Here is a 19085-nt window from a genome sequence, read left to right as displayed (position 1 = left end):
CCACTCGATGTTGCAAATGGCTTCAATAAAGTGTGACACGGCTTCCAGATGGAAATGAATTAAGACTGACTTATTTATGAAGCAGAAGCATCCGACACTCAAAGGACTATTTTTTTCTTTAATAAAAGGGCAAAATGTGTTCGACTGTGACGTAAATCTAGCGACCAATCGAAATCCAGTGACCACTTTTATCTAATTTATCCAAACTAGTGCAAGTGAAAACTGGGGAAGTTGCCCCTAGCAACCAATCAGGTCTCTGCTTTATTTACAAAAGGGCTTCAGAGAAATGATAGCTGAAATCTGATTGGCTGCTTTTGGCAACTATTCCAGCTTCCTCTTGAAGATCTGCGATCATAAATAACAGGGTGGCTGCTTGTCCCGGGGGCTGATGGGTTTGGCCAGGCCCCTCACCCATGATACCTTCTCCATTGACTCTAATGGTGGCTTTAATCTCCAGGATTATGTACAAATGAAAAATCTATCATCCCTGATATTTTACCCCCTTAGGCCTCTTTCACACGGGCGAGATTTCCGCACGGGTGCAATGCTTGAGGTGAACGCATTGCACTGAATCCGGACCCATTCATTTCTATGGGGCTGTGCACATGAGCGGTGATTTTCCAGCATCACTTGTGCGTTGTGTGAAAATCACAGCATGCTCTATTTTGTGAGTTTTTCATGCAACGCAGGCCCCAAAGAAGTGAATGGGGCTGCGTGAAAATCGCACTTGCTTGCGGATGCGGTGCGGTTTTCACGCACGGATGCTAGGAGATGATCGGGATGGGGATCCGATCATAATTGTTTTCCCTTATAACATAGTTATAAGGGAAAATAATAGCATTCTTAATACAGAATGCATAGTACAATAGGGCTGGAGGGGTTAAAAAAATTAAAATATAAATTTAACTCACCTTAATCTACTTGTTCGCGCAGCCCGGCTTCTCTTCTTTCTTCTTCTTTGCTGTGTAGAAGGAAAAGGACCTGTGATGACATCACTGCGCTCATCACATGGTCCATCACATGATCCATCACCATGGTGATGGATAATGTGATGGACCATGTGATGAGCGCTGTGATGTCATCAAAGGTTCTTTACCCAGGTCCTGAAGAAAGAAGAGAAGCCGGGTTGCGCGAACAAGTGGATTAAGGTGAGTTAAATTATTTTTTAGTATTTTTTAACCCCTCCAGCCCTATTTTACTAAGCATTCTGTAATAAGAATGCTATTATTTTCCCTTATAACCATGTTATAAGAGAAAATAATTACATCTACACAACCTTGAACCCAAACCTGAACTTCAGTGAAGAAGTTCGAGTCTGGGTACCACATTCAGTTTTTTATCACACGCGTGCAAAACGCATTGCACCCGGGCGATAAAACTGAACAACGGAACGCAATCTCAGTCAAAACTGACTGAAATTGCGTACCTACTAGCGTGGGTTTGCCGCAATGAACCCGGTACACATCCTGAGCCAAAACGTGACGGCCGTGTGAAAGAGGCCTTAGTATTTCACTGTGACCCACATTTACTAATGTCCATGCACTTTGTCGTAAACTGTGCCAAAATGTGGCGCAAATTAAGGCAGTTTGGGGCAAACTTTGGTGCTATTTGGCGCAAGCTAGTTTTATAGACTTCTTCTGCTCAACAAGGGCGTGTGGCTTACTGAGAAAGGGGATGTGGCCTAATCTCATAAAACTGCACACAAAAAGTAAAGCAGAGAACTGCCGGCAAGCCTCTATCTTTTACTACGCCTCTGAAGCGTGAGACTTTAGGAGAAGTCAGGGCCAAGAATCCCACCTGGTCCTATCAATCAAAGTAGAGAGTGCGGCAGTTGCAGAGAGAGCTGAGCCTCTAGGTGTAATGGTAACGCCCTCGTTGCTCCTAGAGGCTCATTTACATATTGTATTAGTAGAAGTACCCCTGCGCTGCCGCTCGTTCTTGTCCCCTATGTCTTTCCTACCCTGGTTTTATTCCAGGGAGTCGCTGCTGGTTCTCCAAGTGAGTGCCCTGCCCGGACACACAACTCTCCCTTTTTGGATAATCAAGGGTTAACTGGATCCCCGCGCTGAAAAAAGACACTTCCCTGTATCAATGTATCAAGACTACTAACCAATGTTAATAGGAGTGATGGTACTGATTGTCAGAAATATAGTGGGAAACAGGCATAAGATCTATTCCTGTTTTGTGAATGAATTATCATGGGAACGGAACGCCTATTTAACCAGGAGGACTAACACACCTGCCTATCCCTGGCGAAGAAACACGTGTGTTTCGAAACGCGTTGGACGGCTTTTTTTTTTCCCTTGGAGGCCTCCGTACTCACAGGTGTGACGTCACACAGGAATGTTCTCTGACTAACTCCTACCTGCTTCCCCGCGCGAACGCCCGCTACCGGCCGGAGCGGCGCGCGCAGGAGAGGGGAAGCAAGACGACTACTCTACATCATCGCTTGGAAAGGATTAAGAAATTTGCCTGCATTTAACCACCTATGACATCTGGGAACATCGAGATATAGGTGAGAACTTTTCAGACATATTAACATTGGTTGCAGATAGCACTCTTAGTAGTCTTGATACATTGATACAGGGAAATGTCTTTATTTAGAGCGGGATCTAGTTAACCCTTACTCATTTACATATATTAAAATATCATTTTTCTCAGCAATGCGGCACATATGAACATGGGGCCAACACAGATGCCTTCAGCTGCCAAGCGCAAATGTAACAGGTCAGCCAGTGCCATAGGTACAAATCTGCTGACAGATGGGCTTTAACCAGTGAATAGGTAAGTAAATGCCCATGGTAAATAGCGAAACCTATTTTAGGCCATATACACACATAGATTTTTAATGGCTTTTTTTTTTTAGAATTACTTTTGAGCTTTTAGTGGCTTTTTTTGCTGTGAAAACACCAGGTCCAGATGTCAGCTATGGGAGAGGTATAAAACACAGGACTAACAAAACATTTTTTGCTTCTGCCATTTTTGACCATTGGGTGGTGTTTTTTTTTTTTGTCTTTGTTTCTTCTTTTCAAAAACACACAATGGCATTTCTCTCCAGGAGAAAAACATCATTAAAGGGGTTGTCTCATCTGAGACAGTGGGGGCATATCGCTAGGATATGCCCCCATTGTCTGATAGGTGCAGGTCCTATCGCCTAAAAGGAGCCCGGAAGTGGTGGAGGGCGGACTGAATTTCTATGAGGCCGCCGAAAATAGCCAAGCGCTGGCTGGCTATTTCCGTCGGGCCCATAGAAGTGAATGGGAGCGTAGGCCAATCATGCCCGGTGCGCTCCCATTTACATCTATGGAGAGAGCGCTTGGTGGTAGCCGGACCGGAGTCCACTGTCGACATAGGTGCGGGTCCCCAGGATGTACCCCCACCTATCGGACAATGGGGGCATATCCTAGCGATATGCCCCCCCCCCCCCATTGTCTCAGATGACAATACCCCTTTAAGCACACTATTTGCAAAAAGGCCACAAAAAATGGTAATAAATGCACGTAACAAAAAAAAATGCATGATGTATTCTAAAATTTATTTGGTGATTAAGAAAACAAGTGCTATTAAAAAGCCCATTACACAGTGGAGGAGATTTATCAAAACTGGTGGCTAAGAAGGAAAAGTGGTTTAGTTGCCCATAGGAACCAATCATATTTCTCCTTTCATTTTTCAGAGTTTCTTTGGGAAATGAAAGGTGGAATCTGATTGGTTGCTATGGGCAACTAAGCCAGTTCTACTTTACACCAGTTTTAATAAATCTCCCCCAGTGTCTTATACTGAATTGTCCCCAACTAACTAGTACACCGGCACAAATTTGGCTTTCCAGACGAGACGACCACTTAGAACTGAATCTTGCCTTGCCTGCCTGAGAAGACGTAGACATCTTGTCAGTCTATGTTATATGACTTGCTGGTTTAATTAATGCTCAGCTGACCATGACTTTATGAGTGTAATTAAGACAGTACTAGAAGATGAGGGCTCGTTTGTCTATGGAGCTGAACTGATCCTCAGAAATTTGCGAGGCAATGTTTTTTCCTATGATATAAAAATCCCCTGCCAGATTGATAGCGTTTATTTGCCAGTAAACAGATAATTGGCGAGCCTTTGCTGTGATAGACACATCGCTTCATTAAACTTGGTCCATTAATCTAAGAGAAAGTGTCTAAAAGTAAGACTGTCTGTGTTGCCCATAGCAACCAATCACAGTATAGCTCTAATTTTTAAAGAGCAGCATATGAAATTAAAGCTGCACTGTGATTGGTTGCTATAGGCAAAGCAAGTTGCCCATAAATGTAAAAATGTCTGCCCATAGCAACCAATCACAGAGCAGCTTACATTTTTCAAGAGTGGCCTTTCAAATGAAAGCTGAACTGTGATTGGTTGCTATAGGCAAATCTAGTTGCCCATAAATGTGCTGCCCATAGCAACCAATCTTTAACCCTTTAAGTACCGGGCACCATTTTTTAGTTTTTTTCCGTTCATATAACCAACCATATGAGGGCTAATTTTCTGTTGGATAAGTTGTATTTTTTTAAGGGCACCATTCAATTTACCATGTCTGTTATTGGAAAATGGGGGGGGGGAATTATGTGTGGGGTTAAACTGAAAAAAAAAAAAAACACACACACAATTCCAGCAAGGTTTTTGGAGTTTTGACATCACAGCATTCACTGTGCGCTATGACATGACGTCCTAATTCTGCGTCTCAATGCGCATATAGCAATACCTAGGGTTTTTGGTTTGTTTTACTACTTTAAAAAATACAAACCTTTGAAAAAATCTAAATTTCTTTGCATCTCCATTTTCTGACAGCCATAACTTTTTTATATTTCCATCTACAAAGCTGTATAAGCTGTTTTTGTGGTACATATGACTATTTGATCACTGTTATTCAATTATGGGGGGTAAAGGTGACAAAAAAATTGCGAATCGCGCAGTTTAAATTTTTTTCTGTTACAGCTTTCACCGCACATATTTTTTTTTTGGTATATTTTTATAGTTCTGACATTTTCATTTTCTTTAATGCAATTCTTTTATTGCACCAGCAAGGGTATTGAGGCAGGTTGGTTGGGGGTGCCCGTTTTCCCTCCCATCATTCTACGTGTCTGTAGAAGCTGAATATAGCAGGTCAGGCAGGCTGCGTCCTCTCTACACTGTAGCTACACAAGAAATCTCCCTCTTGGCAGGAAGCAGGACCAGCCTACCACTACTAAGGGTGAAGGAACAGGGTGGTTAATCTGTTCCTACCAACCTTTGTTATATCTTCATTGCTGGTAGTGATAGCCAGGAAACAAACAGTGAAATACAAAGCATAACAGTAAACAATTTGGAGTACCCCCTACTCTGGGGTACTACATACATCCATGGTAAAAGGCAAGCCGTCCTCGGGTTGTGCTTGTGGTCTCTTCCTGGTAGTCCTGCATCAGATGTCCAAGGCCGCAGTTCTCACTGACCCGCTCCCTCCCATTGTATGAATAGACCAGGTTAAGGACAAAGGTGCTTATACATAAATAAATAGCCTAGGCTAACAGTTCTAACTACCAGAGGGACATAAAATAATAAAAGTCCATAGTGCCAAAAAGGGATGCTAGCTATCCTAAACTAAATCAGAAAGCACTATATCCAGCTGGTGGCTATTATGCATCAAGTCCTTGGCATTCCACAGTGGGGTAGTAGAACTTCTTGGGTCTGCAGCTCTACTCCAGATAACGGGCAGGTGGACCGCTATCACCTCCACAATGACAGTTCAGGGTCTTCATAGGCGGAAGTAGAGTCTTCGACTACTAAGGGTTGTTCAGTGACTGGTAGCAGGACCCAGCTTTGTGGCTGGAGAAACCAATGGAGTGGAAGACAACAGCAGCTCAGGTGACTTGTCCACTACCTTGCAGACACTATTGAGCCACTTGTGGTACACCAGCTGATTGCTCTTATCCCTCAGATGAATTTCATAAAACTCAGATGAAGGTATGGCTACTGCCGTATATGGCTCATGCATCCAGTGACTGTACAGTTTGCTAACTGGGTAATTATTTCTGAGCCAGAATTGGTCTCCAGATTGTAAGGGTCCAGTATGGGCATGGAGATAAAAGTTTTTGCTTTTGTTGGACTTTCCCTATTCTGAAGTCTACAATTTCTTTGAAGTACCCCGGGCACTGGTGCATCTTGACCCATTCGATTTGGGGAAGAAGTTGCTCAGAGTCTGGAACAGGAATATCAAGGGCAATGTCCACAGGCAGGCAGCCGTACTGTCTAAACATGAGGTAATATGGAGTGTACCAGGTAGAGCAATGAGAAGACGGCTCTGGAGGTCTTAGGTGATGTACTAGGCTTCTTGCTAAGCAAACCGGGAATAGAACACTGGCATCTCCATGTCCTCCCACTGTTCATCTGTGGAAACTAGTTCTTCTTGAGCAGGTAGCCTTGGCATTGTCATTAGTCTTGCCAGCCCGGTAATTGCTGGAGAAATTGAAGTTTGCAAGCCTAGAGGCCAATCTCTGCTCCAGGCCTCCCAGACATGCAGTGTTCAAATGAGCCTGAGGTCTCGGTATAAACAGTAAAAGGGGTGGCTACCAAATAGTCCTTGAACTTCCCTGTTACAGCCCACACCAAGGCCAGGAACTCCAGTATGAAGGAGCTATAATTTTGGTAATTTCGCTCCAGCTCCCACAAGGATCTGCTGGCATAGGCGATGACTCTCTCGGTCCCATCTTGCACCTGAGACAGCACAGCTCCTAAACCCTTCTTACTGGCATTCGTATAGAGATGGCATGGCTGGTCATAGTTAGGGTAACCCATGATTTGTGGCTCAGTAAGTTTTTTCTTGAGTAGCTGGAAAGCGGCTTCTCTCTCATCATTCCACTCAACCGTTATCCTGACACTCTTGAGATGACCCTTCAGGAGTATATGAAGAGGCTCTGCAATTTGAGCAAAGTGCGGTATAAACTTCCTGTAATAACTTGCATAGCCGAGGAAGCTCTTGATCTCTTTGTCTTCAGAGTAGGCTAGCTTTGTACAGCATCGATTTTGTCAGGGTTTGGCTTTATGCCTTCAGCACTTATCACATGGCCCAGATACTTCACTTGTGGCTTTAGTAGATAGCACTTTGAGGGTTTTATCTTCAACCCATGATGGGCAATGGTCTGGTACACTTCGGCCAGATGTTGCAAGCACTCTTCATAGGTCTTGTAATAAACGATGACATCATCCAGACATAGCGAGACAGTTGGTTCTTTCTCTCTATCAGCCTCTGGAAGGTCCCTGGGGTGTTGCACAGCCCAAAGCATGTAGTTAAACTTGAAAAGGCCAACTAGTGTAGTAAAGGCAGTCTTCTCCTTATTTTCAGGCACCATAGGGACTTGCCAATAGCCATTGGTCAACTCTATGTCACAACCAGACAGCTGAGAAGCTCTGACAGAAGCCTTTCAGAACCTCCTCCTTGAGTTTTCTTTGTTGTGATGTTCAGTTCCTCGTCTCGTTAGCCTCTCTCAGCTGTCATGTAGTTGGACTGATTGCTTCCCTTTAAATTCCTCCCCATAATGCATTACTGGGCGGCTTATACTACTTCCTGGAGTGTGTGTGCATGCTGATCCTGTTTTCCAGTCTGCTACAAAGTTAAGTGCTGAACATTTATCTGTTATTTTCTGTTTGCTGGATCCCAGGTGACCCTGACTCCCTCCGTGTCTGGTGTAGGGAGCCGGTGGTCGTGTCCCCTCACTATTGTAGGGTGTTCAGGGGTTATATAGTCGAGGTACGTGGATATGCAACCATCCACCTCTGGGATCTTTGCATAGGCTGAGCAGCCAGGGAAAGTCTCAGGTCTTGTGCAGGGGTCTCCCTTTTGGTTCCTTAGCTTTGGATCCAGTGAGTCATATATGCATGTTGCTTTGTCTTGTTTCCTGTACACCGTCCGTGACATTATAAGCCGCCAAAACCGTCTCAAGCATGGATCCGGTTTCACTTTTGGCTGAACGCTTCCAGGGTCTTTCATTGGAGGTAGCTGATCTCCGTAAGACTTTTTCTCAGCTTCAAGTGACCGGTTCAGCTTGCGTTCATGGAGTTTGTTCTGAGCCTAAGATCTCGCTCCCGGATACGTTCTCCGGGGGTAGTGAGAATTTTGTGCGTTTTAGAGAGGCTTGCAAACTCCATTTTCGCCTTCTTCCCCATTCCTCTGGTGATGAGGAACGGAGGGTGGGGATCATTATATCGCTGCTCAGGGGTAACGCTCAGTCTTGGGCCTTTTCGCTGCCGGAGGGGGCACGGCCTCTCCGTTCAGTGGATGAATTCTTTTTAGCCCTGGGTCAGATATTGTCATCGAACCATGAACCAGACATGCAACAGAGATAAGTGGAAATAAGAAGGCTTTATTGAAAAGCAAGCTGTAAGCAAAAGTCCAAACGGATGGCTAAACCGAAGCAGGGTCTGCGTAGACAGAGGTCAGGAACCAGAAGGGTAGTCAGACGGAGCCTGGATCAGGAACCAGCAGGGTAGTCAGACGAAGCCAGGATCAGGAACCAGCAGGGTAGTCAGACGAAGCCAGGATCAGGAACCAACGGGGTAGTCAGACGAGGCCAGGATCAGGAACCAGAAGCAGCAGCAGTCTTAGAAGCATGTGAATACAGGAGGACCAAGCAAGGAACTGAAGCCACAGACCTCCTATATATATGAGCTGGGCATCCAGCTCCTCCCAGTGGGAAGGAGAAGCTGCAGGGTGGGAGGCTACAAGAAACCCAGAAACCAAGATGGCCGCCAGCACATGTCAAACGAAGGAGAACAGTGAGAAGGTAAGACCATGACAGATATATGATGATCCGCATCGTATTGCTCTGGCTGAGTCTAGACTACGTCTATTATGCCAGGGTAAACAATCCGCAGAAATATACTGCTCAGAATTTCGGAGATGGGCAGCTGATACTGGTTGGAATGATGCTGCACTCCGAAGTCAATTTTGCCATGGTCTTTCAGAGGGATTGAAAGATGCATTTGCCTTTCATGAGAGGCCTATTTCTTTGGACTCTGCTATGTCTCAGGCCGTTCATATTGACAGGCGTCTTAGAGAGAGAGGAGAGATATCTCCTTCCTGTCATACTCAGTCCCAGGACAGTGCAGCGGTCCCATTCTGTGCGCAGGGGTCTCCGTCGCTGTCAGCCCCTTCTGAGCAGGAGCCCATGCAGCTGGGGTTGATTGCTTCTGACAATAGAAGATTCAGCTCGCATAGGAGGGTTTTTTTTTGTTGTGGAGGTATAAATCATTTGGCAAATGTTTGTCCCTCTAGGAGATTCAGGCAGTTTTCTGGGAGTAATAAAGAAACAAACAGGAAAAAATCTTTTAAAAATGTTCCGTCTGTTACTATTGGCAGGGTTGAAGCGGAAATTGAAGGTTTTCCGTTTGCTTGTAGTTCCCGTTTTGTCCTGCCGGCTAGGGTGGCGCTAGAGAGCAAGAACATTTTTTGTGAGATTTTTGTGGATAGTGGAGCAGCTGTCAATCTCATTGATAATCAATTTGCAATAACTCATGGTTTCCAGGTGCGCACTTTGAGAAAGGATATTCCTGTTTTTGCTATTGATTCCGCTCCACTTTCTCAGAAATCATTAAAGGGCATAGTTCACAATATCCGTTTAATTGTGAGTGATGCTCATGTTGAGGATGTGTAATGTTTCATCCTTAGCGGTTTGCCTACTCCTCTAGTGTTGGGGCTACCCTGGCTCACTAAACATAACCCCACCATTGATTGGCAAGCGAGGCAAATAAATGGTTGGAGTGACTTTTGCAGAGAGAATTGCCTCACGACATCTGTTTCTGAGGTTTCTACTAAGACTGTACCATCAATGGGAAACAGTCGGCACTCCTCTCCTGTGTCGTGGTGCTCGCATCCAGGGTATGAAAAGACCCACTTCAATATACAGAAAGAAGACCGGCACTCACTGCTTGTGAAACTTGTTCGCTTTATTTAAAGCATGGATACAGCGCTACTCGGAGCAACACGTGTTTCGGCTCAACAATGAGCCTTTGTCAAGCATACTGAAACTAAGTTACAAAGGAATTTAAATAATGCGCCATGACCGGCGTTCAAACGTGGTGACGTCACGTTGCCATAGTAACAATATGTATACAAAGTGAAAAGTTGCCAGTGAAGACATAATCGATCGGCCAATCATTATAATCAGTGATCACAATACTGAACGAATACTTTTTATAATATACTCCATAAATGAAAAGAAAAAGGACAAGAAAACAAAAAGGAAAGACGGCAAGCATGTGGTGCAAACATACATAAAAGCCATTTAAATTGAAAAAACAATAACGAATACCCTGAGATATCTCCATCTCTTACAGGCTGAACTTAATTCAAGGAATTTTCCATATTTCAATTTTGCAATATTTTCATTTTTCCTGTGAAAAATGAAAATAATGAAAATATTGCAAAATTGAAATATGGAAAATTCCTTGAATTAAGTTCAGCCTGTAAGAGATGGAGATATCTCAGGGTAATCGTTATTGTTTTTTCAATTTAAATGGCTTTTATGTATGTTTGCACCACATGCTTGCCGTCTTTCCTTTTTGTTTTCTTGTCCTTTTTCTTTTCATTTATGGAGTATATTATAAAAAGTATTCGTTCAGTATTGTGATCACTGATTATAATGATTGGCCGATCGATTATGTCTTCACTGGCAACTTTTCACTTTGTATACATATTGTTACTATGGCAACGTGACGTCACCACGTTTGAACGCCGGTCATGGCGCATTATTTAAATTCCTTTGTAACTTAGTTTCAGTATGCTTGACAAAGGCTCATTGTTGAGCCGAAACACGTGTTGCTCCGAGTAGCGCTGTATCCATGCTTTGAATAAAGCAAACAAGTTTCACAAGCAGTGAGTGCCGGTCTTCTTTCTGTATATATAAGACTGTACCATCTTTTCTCTCTGAATTTTCGGATGTCTTCTCTGAGAGTGGAGTTCAGGATTTGCCCCCGCACAGGGAGTACGATTGCCCTATTAATCTCATCCCAGGTGCCAAACTGCCTAAATCTCGTTTATACAATCTTTCCCAACCTGAGAGGATCGCTATGCGTGCTTATATCTCTGAGAGTCTGAGAAAAGGACACATACGACCCTCGAAGTCACCTGTTGCCGCTGGTTTTTTCTTTGTTAAGAAAAAAGATGGTTCTTTAAGACCTTGTCTGGATTTCAGGGAGCTGAACAGTATCACTATTCGTGACCCTTATCCGCTTCCTCTGATCCCAGACCTGTTTAACCAGGTTGTTGGGGCTAAAGTCTTTTCCAAATTAGATCTAAGAGGGGCATACAACCTGGTTAGGGTCAGAGAAGGAGACGAATGGAAGACGGCCTTCAATACCCCTGAGGGCCATTTTGAGAATTTGGTTATGCCTTTTGGTTTGATGAATGCCCCAGCCGTTTTTCAGCATTTCGTGAACAGCATTTTTTATCATTTGATGGGAAAATTTGTATTAGTGTATTTGGATGACATTTTGATTTTTTTCTCCTGATTTCAAAACTCATAAGGAACATTTACGTCAGGTCTTGCTCATCCTGCGGGAGAATAAATTATATGCGAAACTGGAAAAATGTGTGTTTGCGGTTCCAGAAATTCTATTTCTGGGGTTTCTTCTCTCCGCTTCTGGTTTTCGCATGGACCCCGAGAAGGTCCGCGCTGTGCTTGAGTGGGAGCTTCCTGAGAATCAAAAGGCGCTGATGCGTTTTTTGGGCTTTGCCAATTATTACAGGAAGTTTATTTTGAATCATTCCTCTATTGTTAAACCACTCACTGATATGACCAGAAAGGGGGTAGATTTTTCTTCTTGGTCAGTAGAGGCGCGTAAGGCTTTTTCTAATATCAAGGAGAGTTTTGCTTCCGCTCCCATCTTGGTGCAACCTGATATTTCTTTACCCTTCATAGTTGAGGTTGATGCTTCTGAGGTGGGTGTGGGGGCGGTCGTGTCTCAGGGTTCCTCTCCTGCCAAATGGCGACCGTGTGCCTTTTTCTCGAAAAAAACTCTCCTCCGCAGAGAGAAATTAAGATGTGGGAGATAGGGAATTGTTGGCCATCAAGTTGGCTTTTGAGGAATGGCGCCATTGGCTAGAGGGAGCCAGACACCCTATTACCGTATTTACTGACCATAAAAATCTGGCCTACTTGGAGTCAGCCAAGCGTCTGAACCCGAGACAGGCCAGATGGTCTTTGTTCTTTTCTAGGTTTAATTTTGTTGTCACATTCCGCCCTGGAGTTAAGAATGTGAAGGCAGATGCCCTGTCACGTTGTTTTCCGGGAGGCGGGAATTTTGAAGACCCGGGTCCCATTTTGGCTGAAGGTGTGGTGGTCTCTGCTCTTTTTTCTGAATTGGAGGCAGAGGTGCAGGCAGCCCAGTCAGAGGCTCCTGATCTTTGTCCTCCTGGGAGGTTGTTTGTGCCTCTCGCTTTAAGACACAAGATTTTTAAGGAACACCACGATACGGTCCTTGCTGGGCACCCGGGGGCAAGAGCCACACTGGATTTCATCGCTCGGAGATTCTGGTGGCCTGCGCTTCATAAGTCGGTTGAGGGTTTTGTGGCAGCCTGCGAGGCTTGCGCTCGTGCCAAAGTCCCTCATTCACGGCCATCAGGTCCTTCCCTTACCCATTCATTCTCGTCCTTGGACACATCTGTCCATGGACTTTATAACGGACCTGCCTCGTTCCTCGGGGAAGACTGTGATTCTGGTGGTGGTGGACCGTTTTAGCAAAATGGTGCATTTCATCCCTTTTCCTGGTTTGCCCAATGCTAAGACGCTGGCGCAGGCATTTATTGATCACATTGTCAAATTGCACGGTATTCCTTCAGACATAGTCTCTGATAGGGGCACGCAGTTTGTTTCCAGATTCTGGAAGGCTTTCTGTTCTCGCTTGGGGGTTCGGTTGTCATTCTCTTCTGCTTTCCACCCGCAGTCGAATGGCCAGACAGAGCGCGTCAATCAGAATCTGGAGACATATCTGCGCTGTTTTGTGGCGGAGAATCAAGAGGATTGGTGTTCTTTTTTGTCCCTTGCTGAGTTTGCTTTAAATAACCGTCGTCAGGAGTCCTCTGATAAGTCACCATTTTTTGGTGCATATGGGTTTCATCCGCAGTTTGGGACTTTCTCGGGAGAGGGGTCTTCTGGTTTACCTGATGAGGACAGATTCTCCTCGTCTTTGTCATCTATTTGGCAAAAGATTCAGGATAATCTAAAGAGCATGAGTGAGAGATATAAGCGTGTAGCAGATAAGAGACGTGTGCTTGGTCCGGACCTGAATGTTGGTGATCTGGTGTGGTTGTCTACCAAGAATATCAAATTGAAGGTTCCCTCCTGGAAGTTGGGTCCTAGGTTTATTGGGCCTTACAAAATCCTGTCTGTCATCAATCCTGTTGCCTACCGTCTTGATCTTCCTCAGACTTGGAAGATCCATAATGTTTTTCATAAGTCCTTATTGAAACCTTATGTTCAACCCATTGTACCCTCGCCTTTGCCTCCTCCTCCGATTATGGTTGATGGGAATCTTGAATTTCAGGTCTCTAGGATTGTGGATTCTCGTCTTGTCCGCGGTTCTCTTCAGTACCTTGTTCATTGGGAGGGTTATGGTCCTGAGGAGAGGATGTGGGTCCCAGTGACGGACATTAAGGCCTCTCGTCTCATCAGGGCTTTCCATAGGTCCTATCCTGAGAAGGTGGGCTCTGAGTGTCCGGAGTCCACTCGTAGAGGGAGGGGTACAGAGGGAGGGGTACTGTCACAACCAGACAGCTGAGAAGCTCTGACAGAAGCCTTTCAGAACCTCCTCCTTGAGTTTTCTTTGTTGTGCTGTTCAGTTCCTCATCTCGTTAACCTCTCTCAGCTGTCATGTAGTTGGACTGATTGCTTCCCTTTAAATTCCTCCCCATAATGCATTACTGGGCGGCTTATACTACTTCCTGGAGTGTGTGTGCATGCTGATCCTGTTTTCCAGTCTGCTACAAAGTTAAGTGCTGAACATTTATCTGTTATTTTCTGTTTGCTGGATCCCAGGTGACCCTGACTCCCTCCGTGTCTGGTGTAGGGAGCCGGTGGTCGTGTCCCCTCACTATTGTAGGGTGTTCAGGGGTTATATAGTCGAGGTACGTGGATATGCAACCATCCACCTCTGGGATCTTTGCATAGGCTGAGCAGCCAGGGAAAGTCTCAGGTCTTGTGCAGGGGTCTCCCTTTTGGTTCCTTAGCTTTGGATCCAGTGAGTCATATATGCATGTTGCTTTGTCTTGTTTCCTGTACACCGTCCGTGACAGGCTGCCAGGACTTTAGCTTCCCGGCAGCCATGGTAACCACTCTAAAAAAGCTAAACGTCGGATCCGGCAATGCGCCGAAACGACGTTTAGCTTAAGGCCGGATCCGGATCAATGCCTTTCAATGGGCATTCATTCCGGATCCGGCCTTGCGGCAAGTCTTCAGGATTTTTGGCCGGAGCAAAAAGCGCAGCATGCTGCGGTATTTTCTCCGGCCAAAAAACGTTCCGGTCCGGAACTGAAGATATCCTGATGCATCCTGAACGGATTTCACTCCATTCAGAATGCATTAGGATAAAACTGATCAGGATTCTTCCGGCATAGAGCCCCGACGACGGAACTCTATGCCGGAAGAAAAGAACGCAAGTGTGAAAGAGCCCTTAGTGGTAGTGTGGTGATGAGGTCTTTGACTCGTTTTCCCTTCCTTCACAGCAGTGTCTGTAGACGCTGAATATACGTAGCAGGTCACTCTGTTGTCTCTTATCCTCTCAAGGCTTGGCTTGAAGTGATTTGATTATGGTTCTCTCTAGAGTAATATATATCAGGAGTAGGAGCAAGGCAGGCTGTGTCCTCTCCACACTGTAGCTACAAAGGAACTCTCCCTCTTGGCAGGAAGCAGGACCAGCCCACCACTCCTAAGAGTAGAAGAACAAGGTAGTTAACCCTGTTCCTACAAACATTTGTTATATCTTCTTTGTTTCCTGGCTACCACTACCAGCAAACTGTGAAATACAATGCATAAGAATAAACAATTTGGAGCACCCTACCCTGGGGTACTACACAAATGGGCCTCTAGGAGGAACGGGGGCATTGCCGTTATACCTAGAGGTTATGATCTTTCTACAAATGCCGTGGCCTCTGCACTTTGATTGATAGGACTAGGTGTGATGATGTTTACACTGCGTGGCCCTGTCAAAGTGCAGAGGGCGTGGCGGTTGCAGAGAGAGCAGAGCCTCTAAGTGTAATGACAACGCCCCCGTTGCTCCTAGAGGCTCATTTGCATATATCAAAGCATAATTTTTTTCAGCAATGTGGGCACATATGAACATGGGACCAACAGAGTCCTTCAGCTGCCAAGCGCACATGTAACAGGTCAGCCAGTGTCATAGGTACAGATCTGCTGACAGATGGGCTTTCAATTCTGGTATTCTGTTCTGGAACCACTAGATCTTGCATATGCTGGTCACTGCAAGTGCCCAACAGATCTCATTTTCTATAATGGAATCCGACGGGTTTCAGGCATAAGTATTGGCATTTCCCGGCGCACCCAATTGTACTGAATGGGATCCGGTAATTCCAGAACAAAATGACAGAATTTAAACGGCGATGCGAACCTAGCCTAAGACTATTATTCTTCAGACTTCTATGAGTTAAATAAGAATTCAGCTTTTCTGCATGAGTAACCTGCAATTTAAGGGTACCTATAATTTTCACTATTCGGTAGACATTGTCATTATCACCAATCTGAAGCAGTCACACAATGTTTATTTCTCTGAAAGTACTCTACTTGTTGAGAGCCCCGAGTGCTGTCAGACCAGATTTCAGGCTGCGTTTTACTCTCTGCTACAGTTTTTAGTTGCAAATTTACACATTTCCGGAGTTATTTATAATGGTGTGAAAAGTCACTTAATCTCGCAGCTTCACACTTCAGACTGAAAACTTCCCAACAATTCTGTTACACCGACTTCAGAGTAACCGGCACAGGTGTGACATCTGCTACTTAACCAGCTGACACCGGCCTTGTCTTTGGGGGCAAATGTGTCATGCTCGGACATAAGGTCTCTTTCACACGTCCGTGAATCACAGACGTGTTCTGTCCATGGTCTTCTCATGGGTTAATCAGGGGTCAAAAAAAAATCCTTTGGCAGCGGACGGCCTCTCCGCGATCAAATGGATGATGTGAGTATAATTTTTTTTTTTCAGCCAACATATTAGTAAAAATGGATTTGTTACCACGAAGCGAAAGGAAATCCGGGTTCATGGCAAATCTAATTTTTCCTGAAATTCAGATCGAGGTCCACTTTAGATATTTCAATCCGCTCAACATTAGTGTTCACTATGCGAAAAAAATGGCACGTTAACATTATTCTACGTGTCAGTACGATTGCAGCCACACCACACTTATATAGTTTTTCTTATGCTTAATTACTTGAAAAAAGTTTTAGATTTTTATATCAGCCACCGTTTCAGACGCTGTGGCCTCTTTTTAGACTAAATCCAATACGGCGCAAATGGTGACAAACTTTTGACCTGACATGCAGCTCAGTAGGACAGACACTCCAAAAATAACGTAAAAAATTACCCTCATAATACATTGTCCTTTTACAAACACTGTCTAGACATGCACTAAATTTATTAGTGGCTGATGCTGGATGCTACAATTGGCGCATGACTAATTTTATATCAAGTATTGGTTGGTATCAAGTTATCTCATTACTTTACACCATTGGGAACCTTTTTTTTTTAAATATAAACAACTAACTAACTAATTAGTTAGGTCGGGGTCACATCACCTTAGTTTTCCATTCTTTTGATCCGTCAGAAAAAAAGGATCATGTATTTTAAGCATCCATTTTACTCATAAATTTTTTTTTCATCATTGTCGAGGTGTCATCACTTGTTGCTGCTCTCCGGAAGGGATGGTAAGACATGGTACACCCCAATGGGAAAGAAGTTCAGAGAGTCAGGGTCTGCAGTAAACCAGTGTGCATCTTTACTGGATGGATTCAGGTGGAAAACAAGACAGACGAGGCATAAGGCCGGATTCTCCAGTCTCCTCCCTGGCAGAGGAAGGGATTGATGCTGAGGAAAGGCCTGAGCTAGCTTACCCTCTCTCTCAGAAGGCTGGTGCCCTAGCCAAAGGCTGGAGGCCCACTGTCTGTAGCTCAGCAGTCTGGGAGGCTCCTTGGTCACGGGGCTGGTGACCCATGATCTGTGGCTCAGAGTCCCCATCTCAGCATCTTCTTCTGGTCACTCATGCAGACTGGCAGAGTCTTCCCCTCCAATCATTGGTCCCTAACTTCAGAATACTAGGGGCTCTGACTGCTCTCCTTATATACCATTTCTAGCTAGATGGAAACCTTTTATAGAGCAGGATGGAGTTGAGAAACTCAGCCCAAACAATTACAAAGTTAACACTCTTGTCCGTCATAGACTTACATTAGTGCTTCAATGATACTCAATTGCAATGACATAGAAGTTTTTCCAGACAAAAACAATGTACAAAACACATCACAATGTAACTAGCTAATATACAATTGAAACACTAGGAGTGAGGGCCCTGCTCGCAAGAGCTTACAATCTATGAGGAAATGGGGGTGACACAAAACACAAAAGTTAGTTGATTGTGATATGTAATAGTCAAGCCATTATTGTACAGAAAGCAGTGGTGTAGGCCGATCTGCTTTGGGTGTCGGACTGTTAGAAGATCAAGTTCAGGCCTGAGGAGTTGGTGGGGAAGTGGTTACTCGGGGAACAGTCATTTTAGGAAGCTTGATAAGCCTGCCTGAAAAGATGTGTTTTTAAGGCACTTTAGAAAGTAGGGACGTTGGGAATTGACCTGATATTCCGGGGTAGACCATTCCAGAGTAGGTGCAGCTCAAGAAAAGTTTTGAAGACCGGAGTGAGAGGTATAGAATTATGGAGGATTTTAATTTTAGGTCACTAACAGAACAGAGAGCACGAGTAGGGTGGTAGACAGAAATGAGGGAAATGTATGGAGGTGCAACACCATGGAGAGCTTTGTGAGAGTGAGAAGTTTGAACTGTATCCTGAGGTGGATGGGCAACCAGTGAAGCAACTGGCTAGTAGCATCAGTGTAGCTTTAGCCATTTCTATCTAAGATCTGTTATTTTAGACAGAAAAAAAAGTCCTACCAGAAGGTTTATTTGCCTGAAATAACAGATCTCAGTCAAAAACGGCTAACAGGATGCAAAATGTGCTTATATGGATGCCTAAAATACAGGATTCTTTTTTTTGTCTATTTTTCTGTTCTTCTGACGAATCAGAAGAACGGAAAACTAAATAGTGATGTGAACCCGGCCTTACTAGTTGTCCTCCAGATGGAAGAAAACTTTCTCTTTTCTTCCTACTGGTGGAGAACTAATTTGTATAGGTTTTCCCCAGGGAGCATTGCCCACTCCAGCTGAATCTCCGCAAGGAGAATCACTTCACCTGAAAGTGGCCTCTGAATGTAAAGATTCCAGTCACACAAAGCAAACATTGAAGTGATGAGGACTTAAAACACAAAGTATGTCAGTAAGCAGAAGTAATAATAAGCTTTATGTACACGTACATACAACTGCAAATTATGAGCTAAATGTCCCAGAGGCTATTTTATTTCCTTTACGGGTCGGTGGAAGGAAACCTAAGATTGTAAATGGAGTAATGACTGGCAAATTAGATCAAGATAAGACTTCAAGCATCATGATTGCATGTGTCACAATTGTCCTGAGGTAATGCTAGACCTTGGGTCGTGTGAGATGGAGATGGTTAGCGCGATTCTGTCCCGAGAGGGTTCAATTTTTGAAACCATCAGCGTGACAGAATCTGTTGTGGGGAAAGTCCTTTTTCATGGTCTGATACCTTCACAATTTTAATTGTTTTATTTTTAGATCTTATCTTTTCCATTGAGTAGCGCTTTTTTATGTGTGTGATCTTTCATCTCTTTTGTCTTTGTGTTTGATGTTTTTATGCTCGGTACTCATGGAATGTTTATCACGGAGCACAGAAAAAAAAAAATGAATTTATATGACACCGAAAACCTCAATTGTATATATTTAAAGGGGTTTTCTAAGCCACA

This window comes from Bufo gargarizans, chromosome 9 (assembly GCF_014858855.1).
Source record: "Bufo gargarizans isolate SCDJY-AF-19 chromosome 9, ASM1485885v1, whole genome shotgun sequence".
Taxonomy (NCBI): Eukaryota; Metazoa; Chordata; class Amphibia; order Anura; family Bufonidae; genus Bufo; species Bufo gargarizans.
The sequence above is the reverse complement of the archived record's forward strand: the minus strand, read 5'-3'. Positions refer to the sequence as shown.